Source organism: Capsicum annuum, chromosome 4 (genome assembly GCF_002878395.1).
Source record: "Capsicum annuum cultivar UCD-10X-F1 chromosome 4, UCD10Xv1.1, whole genome shotgun sequence".
NCBI lineage: Eukaryota > Viridiplantae > Streptophyta > Magnoliopsida > Solanales > Solanaceae > Capsicum > Capsicum annuum.
The window spans coordinates 36,579,650-36,606,256 of NC_061114.1; positions in this window are offsets into that span (position 1 = coordinate 36,579,650).

Below are 26,607 nucleotides of genomic sequence, written 5' to 3' on the forward strand. Positions count from 1 at the left end.
ATGATTTATAAAGAAGATAAGGTGCCTTTGTTTGTCCTTCATGGTCTTAAGAAATGAGATAGACAATTTAAAAAGTCCTTGATAAATGGGTATTAAACTCGTAGTTTGGGTTACCCGAAAATACCATTCTTGAGCATTATATGCTTTGGTGCGGCTCTCAACTTTCTTGGGGATTTTTGAAAAAGATTTCCCTTTTGTGTATTGTTCCCTGCATCCACAGAGAAATGATTAGTATTGGGTAAAACTACTCCGTATTGACCTCCTTTGATCCTCGGCTTACTCCTCGCTATCTTTTGGGTACTTCATTATTTTAGGACATCCATCCTGACTCCCCGTCCCAATAGATGTCTAGAAAACCAATAAGTAATAGATTTGTATAGGTTTTTAAAATTAGTCTTGATTTTAAAAAAAAATAATTTTAAAACTTCTTTAAAATATTTAGAAAATCTCTACCAATCATGTCATGTACTAGCTCAACCAATATCTTTCTCTTAGTTCGGACTATATCTGACGTTGATGAAGGAATTTTAGGGATTCATCATTGTTGAGGTTTTCTATCAGAAGCTCTGTCATAGTCAGAGATTTACTCTGCCTATACTTTATTGTGGCTGGTGATATCCAAAACGTGCCTTTAACCTCTAGTGCTGGGGAATTTTAAATATAGTCCAGTGTTTAGTGGGAATTTTGAGTCCTTCCCCAAAATTTCTGCCCTAGTTTAATGTTGATTGAGATGATCTCTGCTTGAGAGGAACGAAAGTATTTGTTCTCTTTGTTGGATAAAGATCTTCCTCCTGTAAATTTCTGAAATTCCATTTAAAAAATTCTGCCCTAGTTTCATTTCCTGGGGTTATATGACCGAGCCGTTGGGGCGCTTATGTATCTTGTTGAAGAAGAAATCAGGACAAACTTAGTTCAGGCCTATGCTAGTAGTATATAGATAAAATCTAAAGGGTTGACCGAAGTCGACATAGGCCACCTACGTATCTCATTCTTTAGAATTCAGGTCATCACGTAGTTCATACATGAAAGGAAATTGTAAATACTGCTAAGGGGTTCCCAAAAGCCAATATAGGCCGCCTACGTAACCCTTTCTTGGAAATTTAGGTCAAACGTAGTTCGAACATAAAAGGAAGGGGTTCTAGGCAATTGCACATCATAAAACAAATACTATCATAAAGGCGATTACAAATAAACCTAAGAAATAAAGGCTAAGACATCCTTCAAACATAGTATCTCTTTACCATATCAGAATTGAGTAGTTTGGTCCACTCTTGATTGTCCATCTAAGATAGAATCAGAGCTCTACCAGATAGTACCTTACAAACTATTTATGGTTCTTGCCAATTTGGAGCGAACTTACCTTTGTACTCTTCTTGATAAGGAATTATGCATTTGAGAACCCGTTGCCCAACTTCAAATGTTTGAACTCTTACTTTCTTGTTGCAGGCATGAATCATCTTGTGTTTTTTGTCTAAACCTTGACATGATAGGATATTGACAGGTTTTAAATTACTACTATGAAAACAAACCATGTTAGGTGATGACAAGATAATAAAAGACAATAATATAATCATATTGTAAATAACTTATAGGGAGACCTTTTCCTTGAAATTTAGGAAATAAATAAACACTATGGATGATGACCCGCATAAATATGGGCCCATGCCTTTTCGAAAGAAGTAAAATATGAAAATAAAATTCGAGCCATAAAAGGGTGGATCATAGGGCCTCCTCTAGATCATCCCCATTTTTTTTAAATTACTAGTAATTGTCATCTTATCTATCAAGACGGGTGACGAGTTATGAGTGGAGTGGAGGTCCAATTTTGCAAAGCCTCTCTTGATGCAACCTTCATCACCCCGCCATACTTTGGAATTTCCTTTGGTATAACATTGCATCCCTTGAATAGATTTCCTATCCTATCCCCAACACCATCATCTGTTAACATCTTGTGCAGAAGAAATTATTAATACAGGAGTGGCAACGGTTTGGACAAACTCGTCTTTGACTTATCGTTAATATCATCTTCCTTTCTTCATTAGTATCCTATCCCACTCTTAGATATTTTTACTGAGGCCATAATGGGTGCAATAATTCCTTCCAAATTCTTACCAAAGACACTCAAGGCAGCCATAAATTTCTCTATCTTCTCCACTCCTTCTGTCTTTTTGGAATTTTCTGAATCAATCTTAGTAATAGTCTTGCTAGATACCCATTCTCCTTATATTTTGATCAAGTTAACTGAGGCTCCCTCATGTTTAGGCAATGTATTATTAGTGACATTTGGTATCGGTGATGGAAGAGTGATGATCTTTTGATCAATCAAGTCTTGGATTTTGTATTTCAGGTTGATGCAATTTTTAGTATTATGCTCAGCTGCTCCTAAATGATAATCACAGATTTGATCTGCCTGAAAAATCAGGAATTGGGAATGGTAGGTTTTGATTGAATAGGTTTTAGATAACCAGCTTTTATTAATCTTCAAAAGAGCTGGGTATGGAGTTAATTTTCTAGGCGGTGTCTTTTCGATATTTAGATGTGAAGGGTTATACTGATTTTGATTAGCGGGAGGAGTTACTTGATGATAGTTTGAAGGTGCTTGGACATTTATTTGGTTGTTTAAAGGAAAACTTGAACATAAGACTGATAATTTGGCTGCAGAACTTTCCATTGGGGGTAAAATATTAGGCTATGGAGCTTGGTATTGGATATTTGGAAGTGGAGATTAGTACTAGGATTGGGCGTAGAATATAGGATGAAAACTTGGTGATGGTGGAAATGAAAGAACATTCCTATGCTTGAATTTCTTCTTTAATTTATTAATATAATAAGTACAGACCGCAGTCACATCCTCTTTTTTCTTTGTTGGGAATGTAGAAGATCCAAATGATGTTGGGGTTTTGACAATTTTTCTTGTTCGGATGCCTTCCTCTAATGATTCCCCAATTTTTACCAAATCTGCAAAGGTTTCCCGGACCACTGATACCAACCTAATATAAAATTCTCCCTCCTGAGCATGAGAGAAAACCGATACCATTTCTTCCTCAGATATTGAAGGTTGAACTTTAGCATCTTTGTTTTTCCAATGAAAGGAATAGTCTCGGAAACACTCATCATTCTTATGTTTGATCTATTCTAGTAAGTATTGGTCAGGGACTATCTCAATGTTAAATGTAAATGTATCGAGAAAACTTTTAGCCAACGCCCTCCAGCTAGACTATATTTTCAGTTCTTGAGATGTGAACCAATCTAAGGCTTTGCCTTTTAAGCGTAGACTGAACAAGAGTATCAATAATGCCTTATTTCTTCTTACCACAACCATTTGATCACAATACCTTCTTAGATGGGCCATTGGGTTTCCAATTCCATTGAACACTTCAAATTTAGGGACCTTGTACCCATATGGCAAATCTACTCCAGGTTTCACACACAGAACATCATACCCCTAAGCATCATTATTGCTTGCCCTATAATATTCCTTGATCATCATAATATCTTCATGCATAGCAAGCAAATTCTTTGCATGCTCAGTCCTCTACTCTTTTTCCTTCTCCACATAATAATCTGCCTCAAGATTGGGAAGATATTGTAGATATTAGGGGTACATGAGAAGGATTTGGGAGGGTAGGCTAATTTTATGGATGAGAATAGATTGGGTGGCAGGAGGGAGGACATTTTGGAAATTGATAGGGCTTTGTGGAATTTGAGGATGGTTTAGTGAAATCTGATAGAGATTTTATGGATTTTGGAGAGAATTTTGTGGGTTTGAAAATGGATTTTTGGGATGCGAGGATGAATATTATGGATTTGTAGACAGATTTTTTGGGGTTAAAGATGGATTTTATGGATGGTAGAATCTGGATTATTTTCTCGATTGGTGTTTTAGACAACATGACTTAGAGATTTATTGATTATAGGATCTGTAGGTAATTGGGAAGTGGAGTGGGATGATAAGTTATATGGATTATTCCCGAGAATAGGTGTATAAAGGGGAGGAATTTAGAGTGACGTCCCGTGTCCCCCTAGGCCAGAAGCATTTCCAATTTTCTCCCGAGTTTAGCAATCATCTCGCTTTGTTTTGTTATCACATTATCCCTGATAGTCAACGCATTATTTTTGTCATTTCCAGTTATTTTTAAATAATGGTCATAGGATGGGATTTTATGAACTTTTCACTGGGTGAAGTATGGATGTTTGGCCAGTTTGTTTCAACACGAAGTAGTTTTCTGTTATCTGTAAAGTAAAATAACTCAAAGACAGATGTGTTGGTTCCTATGCAGTATATTTGACAAGAAGTAACCACATAGAGTTATTTGCCTCATAGGCAAACTGATCTACGAGAGCATAATGGATAAATTTGTATTTGATTCAAACAAACATACATAAACATATAAGGTAGTATAAGATTATAATAAATGCATATCCTAGTTGGGGTGACCCTTTTGAGCCAAGGGTTGGCCTAACGAATTTTGAAGGAACTATATATTTCTTAAAACCAATCCATTATTCCCTAAATCTACATAGATATATATAAAAATGCTTACAAAAGTTGCACAAAAAGGACACAATCTTTAGGGAAAGGGAAAATAACATGAGAAAAAAAAATCCCGCACAAGGGATAGGAAATACTAAATGCTCTTCTATCTGCCTTCATCCTCTGTCATCTTCTTGTCATTGGCGACATCTATTGATGATCAAGTGATTTCTGTATGACTATGCTCTAGATCATTAGTCTAGAAAATCATGCAACCATCTAAATTGATCAACATCTTACCTGGCTCTCTTCAATTCATCCCTGAATTGGTGTATGATTGGGGCACTCATACACAAAAATAAATAAAATAATCCTTCCCCTGACCCCAAAGGATAATGGATTGGATTAAATAAACATATATTTCTTCAAAACATAAATATGGTTCATTTGTAATTGACTCGAGGTCAAATAGACGCAGTACAAGTCATCTAATAGGACCAATACCCCCTCAGGTATTGGGTTATCCTAGGCTTATGCCTAAAAGAAGGTTTTGGTTTCGCTCTATCCTAGGTGTCTAGAGTAGGTTTGGACATAGCTTCCCAAGAGATCACTTGGGTTTTGAAATATGAACAACTTCCGACCACCTAACGTGCCAATAAACTGTTATATTCCAAACACTTGATTTGGAATTGATCAATGGGGGTCGGGACATCAACGAAACTCCAAAATAGTTTAATAATCAATGCAGGATTTTGCCATGAAATGCAACAGTTAGATTTCGCAAAATAGAAACACATAAGCACGTAAACAGTTTAAACAGTTAGTGAAAAGATAAATTCAGGAATTTGTTTAGAACTTAGTTAAAAATCCCAAGCAAATTCGTCATTTCAGTTTTGCAAAAATATTACTTTTAGAGTCGCCACTTAATTTATATAGGAAAATTAAGAAAACCCTTTATAAATTACTTAAATGACTCATTACAGAAATCATTTAAGTTTTGAAAAATCTAGGTAAGTGGTTCTCATTAACATTTTAGAAAGGTTTTTAAGGCACTTGAAATGTCCGCTAACTTGAGGTTATCCAAACTATTTGAAAATGTTCTTTTGACTAACTTCTAAAACAAAATTTTATTTTTTGAAAAGAAAAAATAATTTAGAAAAAGACTTGTATAAAATAAATCTTGATGATTTGTGAAAAAATTTAACCAAGTCTAAGCAAATTAATACCAACTAGCACATAAAAGGGGAATAAGAGAAACGAAAAGACTTCGGCCATTTGGCCCAAATCAAAAAACTCTGTCCAAATCTAATTTGGGCTTTTAGACCATCTTCACCTATCCTAATCTGAATATTGGGATCTAGCCCATAACCTGTCCTAAATTAAATTTTGGCCTTTTGACCCATAATCGACTTCACCTATATTAATTTACAACTTTGGCTTCGAGGCCACAAATGAATAAATAAATAAATAACTAGATAAATAAATAAATATAAATAAAGTAATAATAAATAAATAAGTAAGGGAAAAAAATGAGACTTTTCAAGTCTCTTAGCTACTTCAACAATGGGTCTTTACCCATTTCTTCTTCTTCCATTTTTCTTGAAGCGGCCCACCAATATGATCAACTTTTGGATTCAAACTAACCCAAGAAGAATGGAATCAATGGATCATTATAAAATACAAATGGAAAAGAGTTCATTCAAACTCCAAAGCAAATTCACATGCAAAAGAAGAAAGAAGGGAAATTTACACATATATCCGAAATGTAAAGAGAGAAGTAAAGAAATTAACATATATTTAAGAAATGATTCTATAAAAAAGAAACCCTCTCGTGCATAAGGAAAATAAGACTGAATATTGTAGGAGTAAATATTCGAATGATTTGACTCGACAAGAAATTCAACATGGGCAAAGTCCTATTAGGCTAGCATGAATTTACAGGGATTAAGCAATCTTACCACCATAAAAAAATGGAAAGAAAATAGGACAACGCAGATCACCAAACATATAAATATGCTTCAAAAAGATAAACAAGTCAAAAGTCACATTATTCAAAGATAGTTTTAAGAAAGTTTTTGGACTAATTTCCATACAATGTCAATCGCTCTTCTGTATCAACATGATTGCAAACTTTTTCCAAAAAAGGGGATAAACCAAAATATCCAAAGAAATACATGAAACAAGCCAAGTTTGAGAGACAAATCATATTACTGTTTAATTTCAAACGCAAAGAGTTCAAGCTTTGATGTTAATAATCACAAAAGAATCAAAGGAACCCAGCATGGGTAAACCCTTCACAGGCTATTCTATCCTATCTATGGAAATTATAGTTCAAGAGACGAGATCAAGAAAATATAAGCGGAGCTTGATTCTTAATGTTTTTCTTCCAACTATGTTAACAAACAAATGAACTTTAAGATAACGCACAAACCAGAAATTCAGCATCCAGCATATACCAAGTTAACCTATAATCCAACATATACAAATTATTTGTCAATATGCAAATAAGAAAAGTGATAAAATGAAGAAGCTTTAGCCGATCAAACGCTTATCTCTTCTCATGAGTTAATTACACCCATCTTGAACACACTAACAAAATGTAACCATGAAACAAAAGATATAATTTTAATTGAAACTAAAATGATTTTAGAATTAAATGAGACGTTTGTGCATTAAGAATAACACACAGGAAGACAAAAAGCATTCAAATTTTATTTTTTAGCAAACTCTTACAATCAAATAAAAATTAAATGTAGATAGGCCACCTAATACCTACCCTTAAGCACTATACAATCTCAAAAGAACTCAAGATTTTTCTCTTCTTTTTCTTTTTTCATTTTTATAAACAAAAGGTGACATTGAGAATATGTGATATTGTAAAAGTGTTTTCCATAACTAAAGATTTGGAACTAACAAGTAATGTCAAAATAAGACATAAATGAGAAAAATGAAAAGAATAAAGCCATATAAACTAGAAAAAGAACATCTACTTAGCATAAATAATACTTCACAAAGAAAAAACCTATGGCCTTCATAGCCTCTACAACAAATAATTCTTGCAGCACTATTGTTAAACTACAAAGCTACTAATAGTAAGAATGAGATAAAGTAGAAAGTGATGATAAAACTAAAAGATAAAAATATATTTACCTTTTTTGGGGTAGTAAACTGAGACTACAAGCTTCGTCGGAATCATCCACCATCAAAAAACATCACCGTCAACTCAAAAACATTGATTAGCCGCTGAATTTTTCACAAAAAAAATATTTTTTAAACTAAAAAATGAAATTTTTTTCTCAAATTTTTTTTAACCCTCCAAGACATGATTCATTCATGATCAACAGTGATCCTATTATAGGAGAAGAAAAGGGTCACATTTTATACTCCCACTGATATGCAACAAAGGAAAATCAGGGACAAATTTGAAATTTTCAATATTAATAAAGGAATAATACAAGGAATGATTACGTTGTACAATCCAAGCTGGACGGTGAGGTGTCAATATAATAGAATTTTTCTAAAAAATACACCGAGTCGATTCACGGGTCGGACTCCAATTCTTGTTGCTTTGGAATTACTATTGGTCGCCATTTTTAAGCACAAACTTGAGCTACCACTGCTGGGTCAAGTTTCGATTGGATTGGATCACCGACGTTGGGTGTTGGGGTCATCGGTGTACGGTCATCGGGTTGAGCTGCATGAAATCAATGTTGTTCACATATCGGGCTGATTGATGATATTGTTTACTGCTGATATTGTTATTGATAATGAAGTGGGCTAGGTTGGAGGTTTATTTCTAGGATGGGGTAGCTGTTGTTGCAATTTTAGTGCTTTTATTTCTATTTTGTTAATGAAGAGAAGAAAGAAGAATATGCCTGGGAGGGTTGGTTACTGATTTGGGCTGAAATTAGGGTTATTTAAAATAACCCCAATTAGATTAGGGATTTAATTTATTTATTTATTTTGGGGGAGGGGGGGTTAATTAAAACATAACCCCCAATTAGTTTTTAGGACTTTGCCAAATGTAATTAATAGTCTGATCTAACTGAAAATTAAATTTGTCAATTTTATTGCAATTGTGGTCAATTTGATTTCCATTATGGTCAAATTCAATAAATTGACTAATTTAAATCAAAATTTGATATGAATTAATGCCTCATTTAATCTCGAGCTTCTTGATTAAATAAAATCAAAAACATATTTACCCAAATAATTTTTTTTTTGAGAATAAATTATATTTAAATTAAGACTTTAATAATTTATATTTATTTTTAAAATAATCCTTGATTAAAATCTGTTATTCTATAGAATAGATATTTAGGTGTTAAAATTATATATTTTAATATAATTGAATATGATAATATATAATCGCCACTTAAAGTGGAGAAATTACCCAGATAAATACTTTGAAAAGCTTTTTATTTGGATAAAATAAATATTATAACTTTATTTAAAATGAAAGAAACTTGGAATTAAACTTTGTTGTGGAGGAAAAAAATTAGGTGTCAGCAACACCAAGACATAATAACCCTTTTGGGACTTCATCAACATATTATTCCCAATCAAACACACTTAAAATCTCTCTGAAACACTCTCTTTCAGCAAAAAGCTAGGGTTTCATCAAGATAATCAATTAAGGCTTTCAAGGGTGGTTTCTCTCTATATTCTGTGGTATTTAAGGTATGTGACTCTTCCATTATTGTTATTTTACTAAAGGCATATGTTTCAATGTATGGTTTTCATTGTCTTGTTATGGTTTTGAAATAAAGGTTAGGGGTTTTGGTTGTTCATGGATGAATATTGTTTTCATGGTTTGATTATGGTTTCCCTTGCTTTAATTATGGTTTTCCACATGTGGGTGCATGTTAATGGTGATGTAATTGACGTTTCATTGTTGAGACCCAAATTTGATGATTTTGGCTTTGATAATGGCATGCCCTCAACCTATTTGTGAAATTATCAATGAGAATGATTTTGTCACATAGCTCGACTATTCTTAAATTCTTACTTTGCATAAATGGATAAAGAAATATGAATTGGTTTTGGTTGGTTTCATAAGGATTTGGAAAGGCTTCGATGTCCATGGTTTGATTATAAATGGTTTTGGTTTAATTTGAAATGGTGGAGTATAATTTGGTTTAATGGTTTGTTTGGCATAAGGTAATAGACTTGTAAGATCTAATTTTGATATAATGATACCAATAGTTAATTCCTAATTAAAAGAATTCTTGGTAAATAGTTGAAAATGCGTAAATGGTTTTAATATGGGCTTAAAGAGAGTTGAGTAGCAAAGTCGTGGAAGGTGGAGGTCCCGGCAGGACCAATATTAGGAACTCGCATTTGCCAATGTGATGGTAGCCTTGGTGACTATGTGAATGATTTCACACTTGATAATTTTGGGAGATGTACTAGTCATCTCAGGGTCTTTACTTTGGCAGTGCAACACGTACTGGGCCCTTTCAATAGGGGAGATGAACCCAAATAGCTCGTGGGTGGTTTTAAGATGATCAAGCTACTCAGCCCAGTTTAAGGTTTTAAGTGCATGCTAAACCTTGTTCCCTACTCCGGCATTATATATATATATACACATATCTATGTGATTGAACATGGTTATTAATTTGGTTTTGAATTGATGGCATTATCTTATCTTTATCCCTGAGTTACATACTAGAGTTCACTCTACTTTCGTTGGACGCTATATCCCATGTGATGCAGGAACTTGCCATAATACCTATTCCTCCTACTTAGTGACTTGGATTTGGGGACAACATTGAGTCAAATTAAAATGGTGAGCTTCAATACACTGGAAGACTCTATTTCATGCTATGTACTTCTTCTCAATATTGTTATTTCATTTGTTTTGGGTTTGGAAATAGTGGGGGGAATGTATCAATTGGATGTTATTTGATTTTGGTTAGAGGCTTTCTCAGACAACTATAGGTATGAGAGGTGTCGATATTGGTGTCAGCCTTGGTATTGGTATTGGCATTGGGGGTTGGCACTGATTGGGTATTTGGTTGAGGTTGTTGGATTATGATTATAGACTTTATTGAATGTCTTTGAATTATTTGTTGTTTTATCTTATTATATATTTAAAATTAATTCGACATAGGGTGCAGGGTGGTTATAGTTGGGTATTACGGGGTCATCTCTAGTCCAGGTTGGACTTGAGATCATCGACACAACTAGGCCCTAGTTTGGATCGTGTCAGATAAGCACGTTAATCGATCAAACCATTAATGAAACATTCATCAATAATTTCAACCAAAGACAATTGGTTATAAAATATTTAAGGATAATTGGACTCAAAACTATGCTCTAAAAAGGATCACATATCTCCCCAAGAATGTTCATATTTACCTTGACAACCAAATAAATATAAGGCGTTCCTCTCTTATTGATATTTTAAAAAACATGTGATGTGCATGAACGGTAAGAGATTGAAAAATAGAATAACAATAGATGTGAGCAAGCTCATTGCATTAATTCATTACCAAACGCAATATGTGTAATCATGCTAACCCAATTAGATCACCCACCACTTTATTAAGCAAATAAACTACAAGTGGGTGTGTTCGCCGAACACATAGTGTGCAATAGTGATGGCGGCGAGAATTTTTGCAATTGGGCATGTAAAATAAGGCACACATACAAGAAAATTTCATCCCAACAATCACATTCTACCAAATTAAGCTCAAATAAAATAAATTTAAACCTAGAAAAAACCATTGGATGTAATCACTATTCATACTTTAAAGAAAACTAAACTAAGGATCATACCTTGTGAGCTTGTTTAAGAGAGAAATGATAAAATAAAAGTCCAATATAATCATCTAAGGTTTTATTCTTGAGATACCCTTTCCAAATTATGCTATCACATGCAAACCCCAAAAACAAGCAGTAAATTGAATCAACAATATTAGAAAACATCAAGAATAAATTCCTTGTGCTGCCTCCCAAGAAGCGCCTTAGTTAAAGTTATGGCACGACATCTTTTGACTATCACTTATGTCTCCATTTAGAAGATTTGAATCGTCGGCCAAAATTTAAATCAATATATCTTTGAGGTACTTTGGGAAAATGTAAGGGCACAATGAAACATTTTCTATCTCGTCATTTTGAAAACTTGAACCTTTTACGCAACTTCACATAAAATTTCTAAATTGGCTCATTGGGTATCGGTGAGAAAATAAAAAAACCACTTGTCAAACATTGGATTTTTCACTTATTGGTCTTCAAGTGAGGGACGTCATTTTGCCCCTTTGGAATGACAAACTCCAAAAAGAAAGAATTATGTTCCTCATTTCCAACGTTCATCATCTGCTAGGGTGATTCGACTTTCATTACATCCACCAAGCATAATATTAAAAAGTGGTTGGAATGAGGTCATCTTCCCAATTTTGGAGTTGTATTTATATTGAAATTCTCACCCCGAAATGAACTAGAGTCTTCGCAAAGGATTTGCTTTGATTTTTCTTTTAGCTCTAGTATTATTTCTTCAATTTCCGCATCCATTATCATTTCTGAGTTAGTTGGTTGACAAATCCCCTAGAATTCTTCAACATCGATCTCACCCTCATTTTGAAGATTAGGAATATTCATGGAACTTAAAAGATAAGCTTGTTCACCGACTTTTTCTTCCTTTTCACTTTCTTTACTAAATATTGCCATGGATTGATACAAGAGATATGTGTTCTACCTTATTTTAGTCACCCGATCCAAAATAGTTAGAAGAATTGCGTCAACACCATTGTATCCAGCACATTGTTCTTCCTTTATCACATCATGAGACCTATAAAACTCATAAGAAGATCTAGCATTTTTGTTAGCATAATTAGGGGAGGGAGCATTTGCATCTCCAATGTCCATCTCGACAACCACATAAAGAACAATCTTACTCCCAATAGGATCGAGATGGTCTATACACCTCTTTTTGGGGATCATATTTAAAATTTTTCTAAAAGTGGAGTCTACCACAATATGAACATTGATCATCAAGATAATATTTTCAACCACCAAACTCATGTTCATTCCAAGATGCCATAGTGATAAGTAAGCAAAAATAAAAATCTACCCAGCACAAGAAATAAAAGAAAATAAAAAATAAATATTCACAAGTTTGAATCAAAACAAGTATGCAAAAATTCCTAACTAACTCAAAACATCAAATTGTTCACCGACAACGACACTATTTTTTATAACACTCAACTTACACATCGATATAAGTGAAAAGAGATCGTTGTTAATATAATACCCAATTTTGAGTTGGGGTCGAGTCCATAAGGAACAATGTGAATGGTGATCGAGTAAGTTCAAGATAAAAGTTACTTGCTAAATTCAATTCTAGGATTTAAATATTTCGGGTTTTTGAATGTTTTTGAAAATATCATAATTATGGGCTTTCAAAAAACTAACTCGAGGCTAAAAATAAATATAGTATAATCAAGTAGGAATGGATCTTGGGGTTATGCCATTCTAGGTATGAATTTATACATGGGTAATTGATAATTTATCCAAATTTATCTAGGAGTCATGGGTAGGCTAGATTTAAAGTATTAATGTTAGTCTTTTAACAAAACACTAAATTGCACTCATGGATTCTTTCGAATACCTTATGAGCATTCAAACTTATCAATCCAAAACATCAACTTAGAATCCCTACTTTTAGGATGATGCCCATAAAGCTAGCTAAATCACTTATCATCCTTATTGCTAAGATAATGCTAAGGAAATAACTGATATCAAATAGTTGTTCACAATTACTCATCACCTACATCTCTGTTTCACTGATGATATGGGATCCAATTCAATTTGGGATTTTCACCTTTCAATATTATTCAATTTTGAGTTTTCAACCACAAATCTTATTTCAACTATGGACTATTAGTAAAATTCACAATAATTAGATAATTAGGTGGATACATAAACAACACCCATGCTTAAATCACAACTTATGCAAGCATAACCCCAAGAGGAAGAACTTGCAACTCATAAAGATAATAAGCAAAAATATACCAAAATCTCCATCAAATTGATTCATGAAAGTTAAGGAGAATGTCAATCCACACTTTAAATTCTAGTAAATCTTCAATGGAATTTGCCAATTCTTCACTTCGAAGTTACTTTAATGTCTTCTTAGCTCAAGATTAGTACAAAATTTTGCTCCAAGCTCCAAGTGATAAGCTAAAAAGTAAAGATGAAAGATAGGATAAAAGATGGTGAAATGAACTAAAAACCCCTATTTAAGGCCGAATTCCATATTTGATAAATATTATAAAAATACCACCCTGCTCTTGGTCTCTTTAAACACATTACAATTTTGCCCCTAAACTTTTCCACCCTATCAAGATCGTCATAGCTTAACTTCGATCGTGCTACTATGATCACGTTGATCATCTCATGATTGCCATTGGTTTACTTGACTATTTATCGCAATCGCAACCCTCAAGCTGGGATCGCGGTTACTAATGGTCGATTCTTGGTCCTAATTTCTAGAACTTGGCTCTTTTCTTTCATATTTCTTCTCTTTTACCTTTTCATCAGTTTATTTTTATCAAGCTACCTTGCTTATCTTCCTATTTCAACTTTTACCTATACCTATGAACATTAAGTAAGAAATTAACAATAAATGAATAGAAAAGCATGATAATTTAGGCTTAAAATGTGCTTGTAAGTTGTCAAATCTATGACTTATCAAGTAGATGGATGGATTTTCTTGAATATTATGATATCTCTATCTTGTATCATTTGGTCAAGGCTAATATGGTAAAAGATGCCTTGAGTTAAAAGGTAGTGAGTAGCTGGGCTTGTATTTTAGTTTCTCAGAGGCCATTAGTACAAAACATTTAGTCCTTAGCTAAATAGAAGGTGTGACTTGATATTTCAAATCCTAGTGGGATTCTTGATAGTTGCAGAGCTAGGTCCTCACTATTTGAGAAAATATGAGATCGACAGTATTGATGATAATAAATATTTCATTCTCTGTGATCAGGTGTTAAATTGGAGAGTCCTAGAGGGTCTCCATTATTTATAATGGTGTCCTGAGATTTGATAGTTGTATTTGTGTTTCGAGTACTAATGACTTAATTTATCTAATTTTGCACGAGGCTCATAGTTCTAGATATTCCATTTATCTAGGTACAGATAAGATGTATAGAGATTTGAGGCAGCATTATTGGTATAGTAGAATGAAGACAGATGTGGTGGGCTGTGTAGCTCATTGCATATGTTATCAGTAGGGAAAGGCCAATTATCAATAACCAGGTGGATTGATTTAGAGATTTCCTATTCCTGAGTGAAAGTGGGAGCAGATTACCATCAACATTGTTTGTGGGTTGCCCCAGATTTCCCATGGTTCCTATGGTATTTGGTTCAAGGTGGACTAGTTGACCAAGTCAAAAAATTTCATTCTAAGCTATATGTCCTTTAGTGCTGAGAGGTTAGCTCATATCTTTGTATGTGAGTTAGTCTATTTACATGGTGTACTAATATCTATCATTTCAAATTAGGGTTTTGTGTTAACATCTAGATATTGGAGAGATTTCCAGAAGGAGTTGGGTACTCAGGTGGATCTTAGTACAACCTTTCATCCTCAAACCAACTTCCACTCAAAGCAGACTATTCAAGTTCTCGAGAATATACTCTAAGCCTGTGTTATGGATTTTAGAGGGCAATGGGAGTAGAACTTAGCCTATGCAAAGTTATCATATCATAGCAGTTGTCATTTGAGTATCGAGATATTGTATTTTGATGCTTTGTATGGTAGGAGATGTCATTCCCCAATTGGATAGTTTGAAACTTTTGAGGTTAGACCTCATGGTACCAACTTACTTCAGGAGTTGTTGGATAGAGTTAGGGTGATTCGGGATGGGTTGAGAGGGTACAGTGTAGATAGAATACTTATACAAACCATAGGCTTGGTGCCTTTAGATTTGGGGTTGGTTATCAGGTATTTCTACATTTGTCACCCATGAAGGGTATGATGTGGTTTGGGAGAAAACGCAAGCTCAGCCCCAAATACATTAGACCTTTCGAGATTTTTTGAATAGTTGGTGAGGTAACTTTTGAGTTAGATTTTCCTCTAGGTTTTTCTACTGTTTATCCAATTTTCCATATTTTTATGTTGCGTTGATACATTCTTGATCTATCTCATATGCTTATATGGGACTCAGTTCAGTTAGGTAAGCAGTTGACTTTTGTGGAGGAGCCAATGCTTATTTTGGCTAGTGATGTCAGGCGGTTGTGCACTAGAAAGATTTATCTAGTTAAGATTTAGTGGAGGCACCACCCAATAGATGAGGCTACTTGAGAGCTCAAAAGCAATATATGAACCCAGTGTCCTCACTTGTTTGAGACTTCAGGTATATCTTAATCCTTGACTTTCACAGACAAAAGTCCTTTTAGTAGTTGATATTGTAATGACCCTTCCAATCATTTTTTGTATTTTTCCTTATGTTCACTAATAGAGCTTTCCTATAACTGCCCTAGGCCATTTATAACTTGATGGTACTAACAATTTGGTCATCGGGAAGTTCGTTTGGTTTAAAGAACCAATTTCCTGTTTTGAAATATTCACTGGTTCAAATTGGCTTTCAGGTGAAAACTTTAGTCAAACAAACTTACATGTCAATTCTTACTGTTCCAACAACTCTAGAATGATAATTTTAGGTTAAGTGGACCCTTGGTATGGATCTCGAGGCACCTAGGCTCATTTCAACCTATTGGACAAAAAGTTAAGAAAATGAAAGTTGGGTGTAGGACTCATTTTTTGTTGAAGCGACCTTGATTGGAAATTACATTTGTTCCAAAAATTTTAGAACATTGGATTTGATAGGAAAAAATATTCCTTTTATGTATACTGGATTCTGAATAAATCTCGAGGGGTTGGCAGAGACTTGGAAAATTTTTAAGGCTCAACTGTTCTAGTGCGCACGCTATCACAAGCCATGGATCACGATAGCAATCTGGTAGCATCCAGCAAGTTCTGAAATCACGACACCATATGTCATGATAGCAACTCACCTGGAAGCCACCAGATATCGTGATTACGAGGGTTGGGTTTAGATAGTGACTCTCGAACACCTAGGACAAGTTTAAATATCCCCCTTTTAGCCCCCTTTTCACCCTTGTTCATCAATTTCAAAAATAATTAAACCCTAAATATTGAGAAGGCTTAGGATTAGGGCATGTGATTAGAGGATCTTGGATAATGATTATTACTCAATTATTACTCGATTATTATGTGATTCTCCTTTGAAATTGTGGTAAGTTTTCTTCATATTCTTGGTTGTTTTCCCTTTTTCTCATGTAAAATTGCTAAACCTTGGTGACTTGATTTTAGCACCAATGTAGCTCGACTTCTACCCATTTTTTTAGGGTAATTACTGCTTCAGTATAACGGAATGTTGGGTTGGCTTCATAGATGCGATTTTCTTAAATGGGACCCACATAGGATTTTTAAGAAATTTTGAACCCGATGCACACTAGTGAAATATTGGTATCATTATTTTTGTTGTGATGTGTATATTGTGATTTTGATAGTGTCACACTTTGTGAAAGCTTCTCAAAAGGGAAAGTCAGTGATTTAGTGGAATCATTGAGCTTTCTTCTACGTCCAGGTAGGATAGGTTTTCCCTCTTTTTAGATTGAGTTAGTTCATAGCATGTTTATGATATTGTGTTAGATTATGGATTATTTTTAGGTGTTGGTGATGAAATTTGAAATGCATAGGTTAGTTGGACTATTGAGGCTATTGGAAAATCATAAATTAGGTGTAATTAGTTTAGTTGCTCATGCTTTATGTAAAATGTTTATCTTAGGGTTGATTATAGCTTAATTGATATCTAAAAGTGGATTTAGATAAATTAGCCTATTTTGGGGTAGAATTAGCCTAGTAATGGATTCTTGAGATTTAGAAGTAGGCCCTTTAACCCACCTTAGGCCATGATTTGTGTTAGCTAGTGATAAACTTTTATACGCTTGTTGTACACCTTGAAATAATTATTGAGGTAATATTGAGAAACTTTGGCATTTGATGGTTATGATGGGTTTCCATTGAGAGTTGGTGCATATTGATTATGCTAGTGGCTGGTGACTATATCATTGATTGTGCTAGAATTATGTTATTGGTTATGATGTTGATTATATATACCAATTTGAGTTCGGATAATGATGATGATATTGATGATATATACCAGTTAGAGTCTGGATAATGATTGTGATATTGATGATATATTTGTTGGTTCAAGTCCAACTATTATTTTTGATATTGATTATATAATACCGGTTCAAGTCTGACAATGTAGTGTGATGTTAAGATGTGGTTATCGGTTCAAGTATGGAAATGGGAATTTTACTATAATGTGGCAAGACATGGAGGGATGTTAGTCGGGTAGAAAAAGTTGGAAAATAATTGATTTATGCTTTACCTAATTGTACCCTTCACTATTATGGGGGCCTGGGTAAGGTTATTTACATTTATGTACTTATTTGCTTATTAGGGCCAATCTTGTAGTTATAATTCCTTGTCCTTTACATTATTGTTCCGATTTATTTATTTATTGTGTACAGTGGTGTTGTTGTTGTTCAGGTTAGCCTCTTTACCTTGACTTAGTTATGTTATCTTTCATAGTTCCAATTAATCAATAATGAATTTAAAAAATCAAACAATGAAATTATGAATTAATCAATTTTTATTCCCTTATCATGGATAAATAATAAAATGATCAAAATCAATCAACAAATCTACATCAACATATATCCCAACTTAAAGTTCATAGCATAGAACATATAAGCATTCATAATATAATTTAAAGAAGAAAAGGTAAAATTGAACCTTAAATTGATGACATTATTTCTATTGAGAATTGATTTTGTTGGGATAGATAGAGCTTTGCATATTTGTGAACCTTAAATAAACCAAATTCGACAAACGAACTTCAACACAAAACCCAATTTTCCAACTCTTTTTTGGATCTAGGTACCAAACTTTGAACTGGTAAATAAACGAGTTATGTATCTAGAATTTTTTTAGTGGGGTTTAACAAAAGTTAATTATGGTTAAGAGAGAAAACGTGATTTCCTTCAGAGCATCCAAACATGGATGTTTTCAATGGGCAGTTTTTGAGTGGGTTTTTGTTGGTAGCTTTGCTGGTGATAATGGGTTTTACTAGTGATTAGTTGCTGAAATATTGGTTAGAGAGTGGTGATTCTGTCATTGAAATAATGATAGATATGGCAATTTATCGAGAAAGCAAAGGTAGGTTGATCGATGGTTAAGGGAATTTGGTGAAGGGTGTGTCTTTCGGTGAGCTTTGTCGGAAAATTCGAATGGGAGTGTTTTGCCTATTATGTACTTGTCTGTATATTTTTATATCTATGTTAATTATTGATGTTACTATTGGTCGACTTTTTCCTAAAAAATTTGATTCTGCTCTATTCGTTCCATCTGTATTGTTCTTTTTCTATATGCTTATATTGTATTACCTTGTATAAAATACGGAGAAAAATGTGAAGAAAAAAAAGGTTAGGAGGAAGCTTAGGATAGGGGGTTAGGTGGGCAGTGAGTAATGGATGTTTCAAGGATTGGTAGAGCCTGCGGGCACTTGGCCATATTGGTAGGGTGAGAAAGTTTCCAAGAAAGAGGGTATAGGGGTCACTTATTTGGTGTGGGTAGGTCTATGATGTTATGGAAAGGTAGAGGATGAGATTATTTTAATTATTATATTGTCTTTGAAAAAGACCCATGTGATCAATGTGTAATTTGATTACGGCATGTGTATGTGGGTACTACTACATACCAAATCTTGGTGGGCAAGATAAGAATAAAAATAAACCAAAACTAAAAATATTTTTTGGATCAATTATATCTCTTCAAGTGGCATCATTTGATTCGTCACTATTTTTGAATTTTGAATTTTCTTATAAAGATAAGGCTAATTATAACTAACACAGTCAAAATTTTGCATCTACATCATGTCCCTCTTTTACTATAAATCTATATAAAGAAGTAGACAATGATATAAGTTTTGTCTTTACCATTATTCTAAAAGAAGAAAAAGAAAGATAGAGTGCGACCAATTCCTTGTTTTGGACATCCTACGTATCTAAAAGATAAAGACAAAAATAAAATTAAATAATCCTATCTATGTAGCTTCTCTTAATCTTGACTTGTGTCTCCACGCTTTCTTAAATGATGAAATATCTGATTTCTTCTTTTGTTGAACTTGGAAAAAGAATTGTTTCTCCATGCGAACTCTTGGTATTAGAGATGAACTTGAAAATTGACATTGTTCTTTAGGTGGGCTCCTGATCTTGAAATTGAAAGTCTCCACCTTACTCTCCAGGCGATTTCTTGAGTTTTAAATTTAAAGTCTTCACCTTATTCTCTAGGCGGGCTCCTAAACTTAAAATTTAATGTCTTCACCATGTTTTCCTGGAAGGCTCCTGAACTTAAAATTAACAGTGGAGTAGAAAAAAATAACCTCAAAGCGGGTATATAAAGGAAATCCAATTTTCCAGGATGATCCTCAATTGAAAATAAAGGCCCATTCTCTAGGAGGTTCTTGCTAATCTCATTCTTCAAGAAGGTCCTACTAATCTTATTTCTTGGAGGGTCCTAATAATTTTATTTCTAGGAGTTTCTCGATCAATAATCCTATATCTAGGAGGGTCCTGAACAGAAAGTAAAGTCCCATTTTCTAGGTGGATCCTGAACAGAAAGTAAAGTCCCATTTTCCATAAAGGTCCTAAAAAGAATGTAAAATCCTATTTTCCAGGAGAACAGAAACTAAAGTGCCTTTTTCAAAGAGGGGTCTTAATAGAATGTAAAGTACCATTTTATAGGAAGGTCCTGAACGGAAAACAAAGTCATATTTTCCAAAAGGGCCCTGAACATAAAGTAAAGTCCCATTTTCTAGAAGGATTGATTCTCCCAAAACTAACCTCTAAAGAAGTATGTTGTGGTCGATGCCAAATATAGTAACTCAACTCAGGTTGGTGTCGAACCTACATGGAAAACGCTTAACAAATTCTCAAACTTGATAAAATCCACGAGCAATACGGAAAAGTAAATGGGATAAATTGGAAATCAACGGTAAAATATGGAAGAACTTGAATATTTGGGGTTTTACATATCAAAAGATGAACACTAGGACTATGTTCCCCCTAGTTTCACAAGTTTGTAAGATTCTCATGTTCTATCCACCTAACCTACTACTCTACATGCGAAGTTGACAAGCTATGTACTATCAACTGTCTTGTGAATGTGTTGATACACCTCTCCCTTTACATTGTGAGTCTAAGGGTGTCGGCTTATTGTCCCTTGTCTATAACCTCAGTACTACTCTCAACATTTGAGTCTCGAGTTCATTAGATGAGGTTTGATAGCCTCGAATAATTGTTGTAACCTCTTTTTCCTAATCTCAAATAACCTTGAGAGGATGTTCTCAAATACAAGTAATATCTAAGATTCTGCAGTAGCTTGGGTACAATTAATGCAAAGAAAATTGATATACACGCAACTGTAGTAGAATAGATAAATCTCCCACTTCCCCTACGTAGCTAATCCTCCAGGGTTCCCACAACCTTGTTAAGGAAATTAGCCTATCATGTTCATGAAACAATCCATGGAAATTAAGGAAGAAGTCACGTAATTACTTGCACAATTATAAAAGATTAAAATCCAAATTCTGTAATTAAATACGAAACAAAAATCTCAAGAACAAAATCTTAATGATCAAAGTATGTAAAAATATCAAAAATATTATAAAAGTGCATAACCTAATAATGAATTAACCCTATGGTATTTATAATAGTTTGAAAATAACAAAGAAATCCTAATTAAAACGGACTAGGAAAATTAAGTCGGCAGTGGTGACACCTTTGGCAACGAGTCAATGGGTCTCTTTACGACTCGCTGCCTGAAGTTGTAGCTTCCTCTTTGGCTTTAGTGACCATGACTCACGTAGTCACCTCACGAGTCATAGATGGTTACTTATAGTCACTCTAGTATCTTCTCTCCTTCAGGTCATTTGGTTCTGTTGTCTTTATGATTCCTCGCCATGAGTTTTAGTCAGGTCTTACGACTCATGGTCTTCACTCTTTATCATTGGAGATTCAATATTCAGGTATTGGCACACTGGTATCATTATGGTTGATCACTTAGATTTGTAGTCTTTCCATACGACTCATAGCCTTCGATGACTTCTATGATAGACCTTTACATAGCTCAATGTTCTCTTTATAGGTGCATACCATGAACCGTATTCACTCTTTATGAGTTGTGATCATTTGGTACTTAGCTCATCTAGTTTAGCTTTAGCCACTGCCATCCTTATGTGTTGGGCTACGAGTCATATAGATTCTTAACGACTCATAGCCTGACCAGTACTTTAACTTTTACAGAGGCTTTTCTTCAAATTTTCAGCTCAAGCCACTTCTAACTTAATTTCCCTACACTTATACAACAAACACATCATATCCACCAAAATAACCTAAGTCCAGGCATAAATTCCTTGTTTTAAGCATTGAATGTGTCATGTTTCCAAGGAACATCAAGGATCCCAAACACAAAGTAAGGTCCCAAATAACATGAATAATTTTTTTTCCATATTATTGTTAGAAAAACAATGTGAGTGTCAAACAAAGTCATAACTAATTGCACAATGCACAATGTAAAGGTAGATCAAGACTCTGACCAAGAAATTTATCTTTTGAGAGTAAAATCGAATGACCAAGACTATGAAGTGTGTCTTCTAAGAATTAAAGTGAGAGACTCTGACTAAAAGTTGCATCTTCTAGGATTAAAGGTTCAAACTAAAATGTGTTTCACCTAATAAATAATATTTGAACCATATAAGGATATATGTCTCCTAGGGGTTAAATGGAAGGACCCAACTACAATGTGTGGCTTCTAGGAATAAAGGTTAAAATAAGGTAGTATATTACCTAACAACTGATACTTGAAATAACAAGACAAGGAAGTGTGGTTTCTAGGGGTTAAATGGAAGGACTCAACTAAAATGTGCATCTTATAGGAGTAAAAGTTCAAGTTAGGAAGTGTGTCACATATCAAATGAAGCCTAAAATACCCAGACAAGGAAGGGTATCTACTAGAGGTTAAATAAAAGGGCTCAACTAGAAAGTGTAGTTTCTAGGAGCAAAGGTTCAAATTAAAAAGTGAGTCAACTAAAAAATGAAACCTAAAATACCAAGACTAGGAAGAGTGTCTCCTAGAGGTTAAATGGAAGTACTCGACTAGAATCTGTGGCTTCTAGTAGAAAAAAATGTTTAAATTAGGAAGTGTGGCACCTAAAAAATGAAACCTTAAATACCCAGAAAAATAATGCTTCTCCTAGATGTTGAATTGTAGGATTGGGATAGAAGGTGTGTCTTCTAAGAGTAAATGTTCAAATTAGGAAGTGTGTCACCTGAGAAACAAAAACTAAAATACCCTGACAAGGAAGTGCATCTCCTAGGGGTTAAACGAATGATTAATTTTCACCATGATTATGATTACCAAACCTGTGTAGTAATATTGCCTCTTGCATTTGTAGAATTAAAGGGTTTCACTTTTTAATATTTAGGCTTTGAAGACCTTGGATTTGAAGGTAACATCTGTTAACATTTCATACAAAGAAAACTCGTTACATTCAAAAAATAGGGTAGTTGGTTTGTGGCCTTGAATTTGAGGTAATTTCTCTTATACTTTTCACATTTAACTTGATCCAAATTATAGGCATATTTCATTGATGTGTTACACCATTGAACAAAACTCAGACTATTAAGAGGGACAATAGTGACTCTAACATAAACACTTCATGTGCCATTGTTCGAAACTCAAGCTAGAAAGAATGACTCTTATGCAAACACTATAACTCAGTCTCACGGTGTATCCCAACTAAATTCTACAAGAAAATTATACTATCATGAGTTCACAACCTTTCAATAATGAAAATTATTTGCATACATTTCTTGGAATACTGACTATACTACTACCAATAATTTACTAATCATTTGCATTACTATGGATCATGTTGTCTTCATGTGTCAGTGTTTTGTCTTTCTTTTTGCAGTTGAAGAAGTTGGGTAGCAATATTTAGATGTCCGTTATTACTCTCTTTAACATAGACTTGACTCAAAGACACGAGAACAATGATAGTGATTTTTCACTTTGATAACAGACAAAACAAAACATAATATTATCTAGATAGGAAATAAAAGACAAAGAGTGTCCTTTTTTCCAAAACAAAAGAAAGAAAAACTTATCTAAGAGGGACAGCTGACTCAAGTCATTATGACATGTATTTTAGATTGAACGACCCAATCTTTCTCAAACTTGTTGAACTTAAGACTGAGTTTATTTTGTTAGGCACATTACACGCAGTGAACTCGTTTGGTTAATGACACCATGAAGGATTTTTGTCAATGAGCCTTTCTCATTTTTATTTTTCTCAACTCACAATCGTCTTGTGGTGCCCGCAAGGATTTTCACCAAAAAGACTCTTCTTTTTGTTTCTTTCAATGCACAGTAGTTTTAAGATGTCCATGAGGATTTTCTGTAATAAGACTATCTTAATTTTTTTCTCTCAACTCATAATCATCTTATGGTTCTTGTGAGAGTTTTCACCAATAAGACCCTCTTTTTTATTTTTCTGAACTATCATTTACTTAAAATGCCCGTGAGGTTTTTCAGCATAAAGACTCTCATTTTTATTTCATTCATAATTTCTTATGATGATAAAGAAACTAGAACCCAAAATATAATGTTATATATACATTAATGGATAGAATGGACATTCTCAAATATTGATATTAAGGTCTTTATTTGGTTATAACGTGGTTATTGGATATAGTTAGAAGGAAAGGATGGCATGAGGCTCTAAAGTCACTTAAAATAGGGTGAGACTTACAACTTTCAGAATTGACCCAAACAATGAAAACTAACTCATTCCCAGTTTTTTTTTAAACTAGATAATTCAAATTTTAAACTTGGTTGGACTAACCTAGAGTAAGGCTACCTACGTATCTTTTCATAGCAAGAATCAGGTCAAATGTAGTTTAGACATGTTATTTTTTGCTTGATTTTGGTTTCTTCTTCTTTTTCTTTTTGACCTTTTTTTTCTTTTCCTTGATTTTTCTCCTTTTTGAAAAATTTTCTGGCTCTATTTTAATTCTAAAAAAGGGGAAAAAAATAAAATAAAAACAAAGCTTAAAAGTGGTAACAAAGGATGACACAATTTTTGGATAGCATAATGAAATGACTTTGTCATATCAATCCTTAAGAATGAAAATACATAAAAGCAATATTAGAGTGAGACTTGAAGATCATACACATTTTTCCCAATATTGACCTTTACTAAGCCCATGTCAGTATGTCACCCATTTCATGCTTGTTAAACATACAAATTCACTTATGTTATACATTCCTCAAAATGGAAGACATATGCCTTATAGAGTTAATTTTCTTTTTCTTCACTTAAAAATAAAGATTGTCCATCTGATTGATCTAATTCAAGAGGATTTATATGCATCTTATCACTGATGATCAAATCATCCTTGTAATTCTCAAAGTAATTGACTCAATTCATTCAAGTATGGCTTCAACTAGGTCACCAAATGTTTCAACACTTTATTTATTTTCTCATAATGCTCTTTTTCTAATTTTAAAATTTTTTATTTAATGTTTCATGATTATATTGGATTTTAAGATTTGGCTAAAAATTCTTAAATCATGTCATATCACTAGAACCATCATAAAATGAACTTTGTAAAAAAGAGAAACAAACAACATATATTAAAAAGTTAAAAATAAAAAGGACACTACATTTTGTTGAATGAAAATATAGAAGGCGTTGGACATAAATGACAAAGAAATAAAACAAGATTGATCACAAATTACAAGCCTAAAAATAATTCAAATAACAGAAAGAAAAACCAAAATAAAATACCAAAACTCCTTCATGGTGGGATAGGACTGACTTTCTAATTGCCAAGTATGACATCTCATATCAGCATGATAGAACATTCATTGTTTTCAAATATATTTCCCTCAGCAAATAGGTTATGGGTCCCTATGACGAACTTAGCAATTCTTACCCATTATGTATTATTGCATGCTAGAAAATTTTTTTTGTGTGATGCATGTAGTGTCAATGCCCTACGCCATAATTGACTTATCTTGAATGATCCTCTCTATTCTCATTTCAAAGCATGACAATCTTCATTACTATCACCCTGAACATCAAAATGATATGCACCACATACATTAAGATCAAATTTCTTGAATACGAATCAATAGTATACCCAAAGAGAGGAGTAATCATGCCTCACAATCTTAATTTCTGGAACGAACTGGCATATGATTCCCTAATTGGTTTGAAATTATCCCATGTATTCCTTCCGTTTTCATTGTTTAGTTCAAATAAAAAATTGGGTCTAGAGGGACTTTGCTATTTTTGTAGAGTAGGAGGATAATTTTAAGGGTTTGTGGTGTACTATTGGGGATAATAAGGTGGATGAACATATGATTGATCACCATACGAGGATACTGAGTAATTTTAGGGGATGGAACCTTATTGCAAGTAAATATATGGATCTTGTGTGTTAGATTAGGGTTGAGGCTAATGATATTAGTCAGATGGACCTCTCGAGTTTTGTCATGGTCCCGATATAATAGCATCTACAACAACTTAAATAAACACCTCTATTATTTTTCTTTTTTCATTGGCAATTTTACTTGAGTAGCTTGTTCACGCCACCTAATGGCATATTTCCTGAAACTTTCGACACTCTTTTTTTTTATATAGGTCAAGGAATCTTCATTAGGGACCAAATCAATCTTGTATTAAAATTGTTGCACAAATTCATTAGCCATATCATCCGAGTTATTCCACTTAGCAATGTCTTGGTCAAAAAACCATTTTGAAGCAAAACCTGCTAAACTTTCCCCGAGATAAGCCATAAGATATTCTTTTTCCCACGGATCCGCTAAATTGATTGTTATAATATCTCAAATGTGCTACGGGGTCACCATGTCCATCATACTTCACAAACTTTGGAATCTTAAATCCAGGAGGGAGGTTAACAGTTGGAAACATGCATAAGTCCTTATATGAGAAACTTTTGTAACCCCC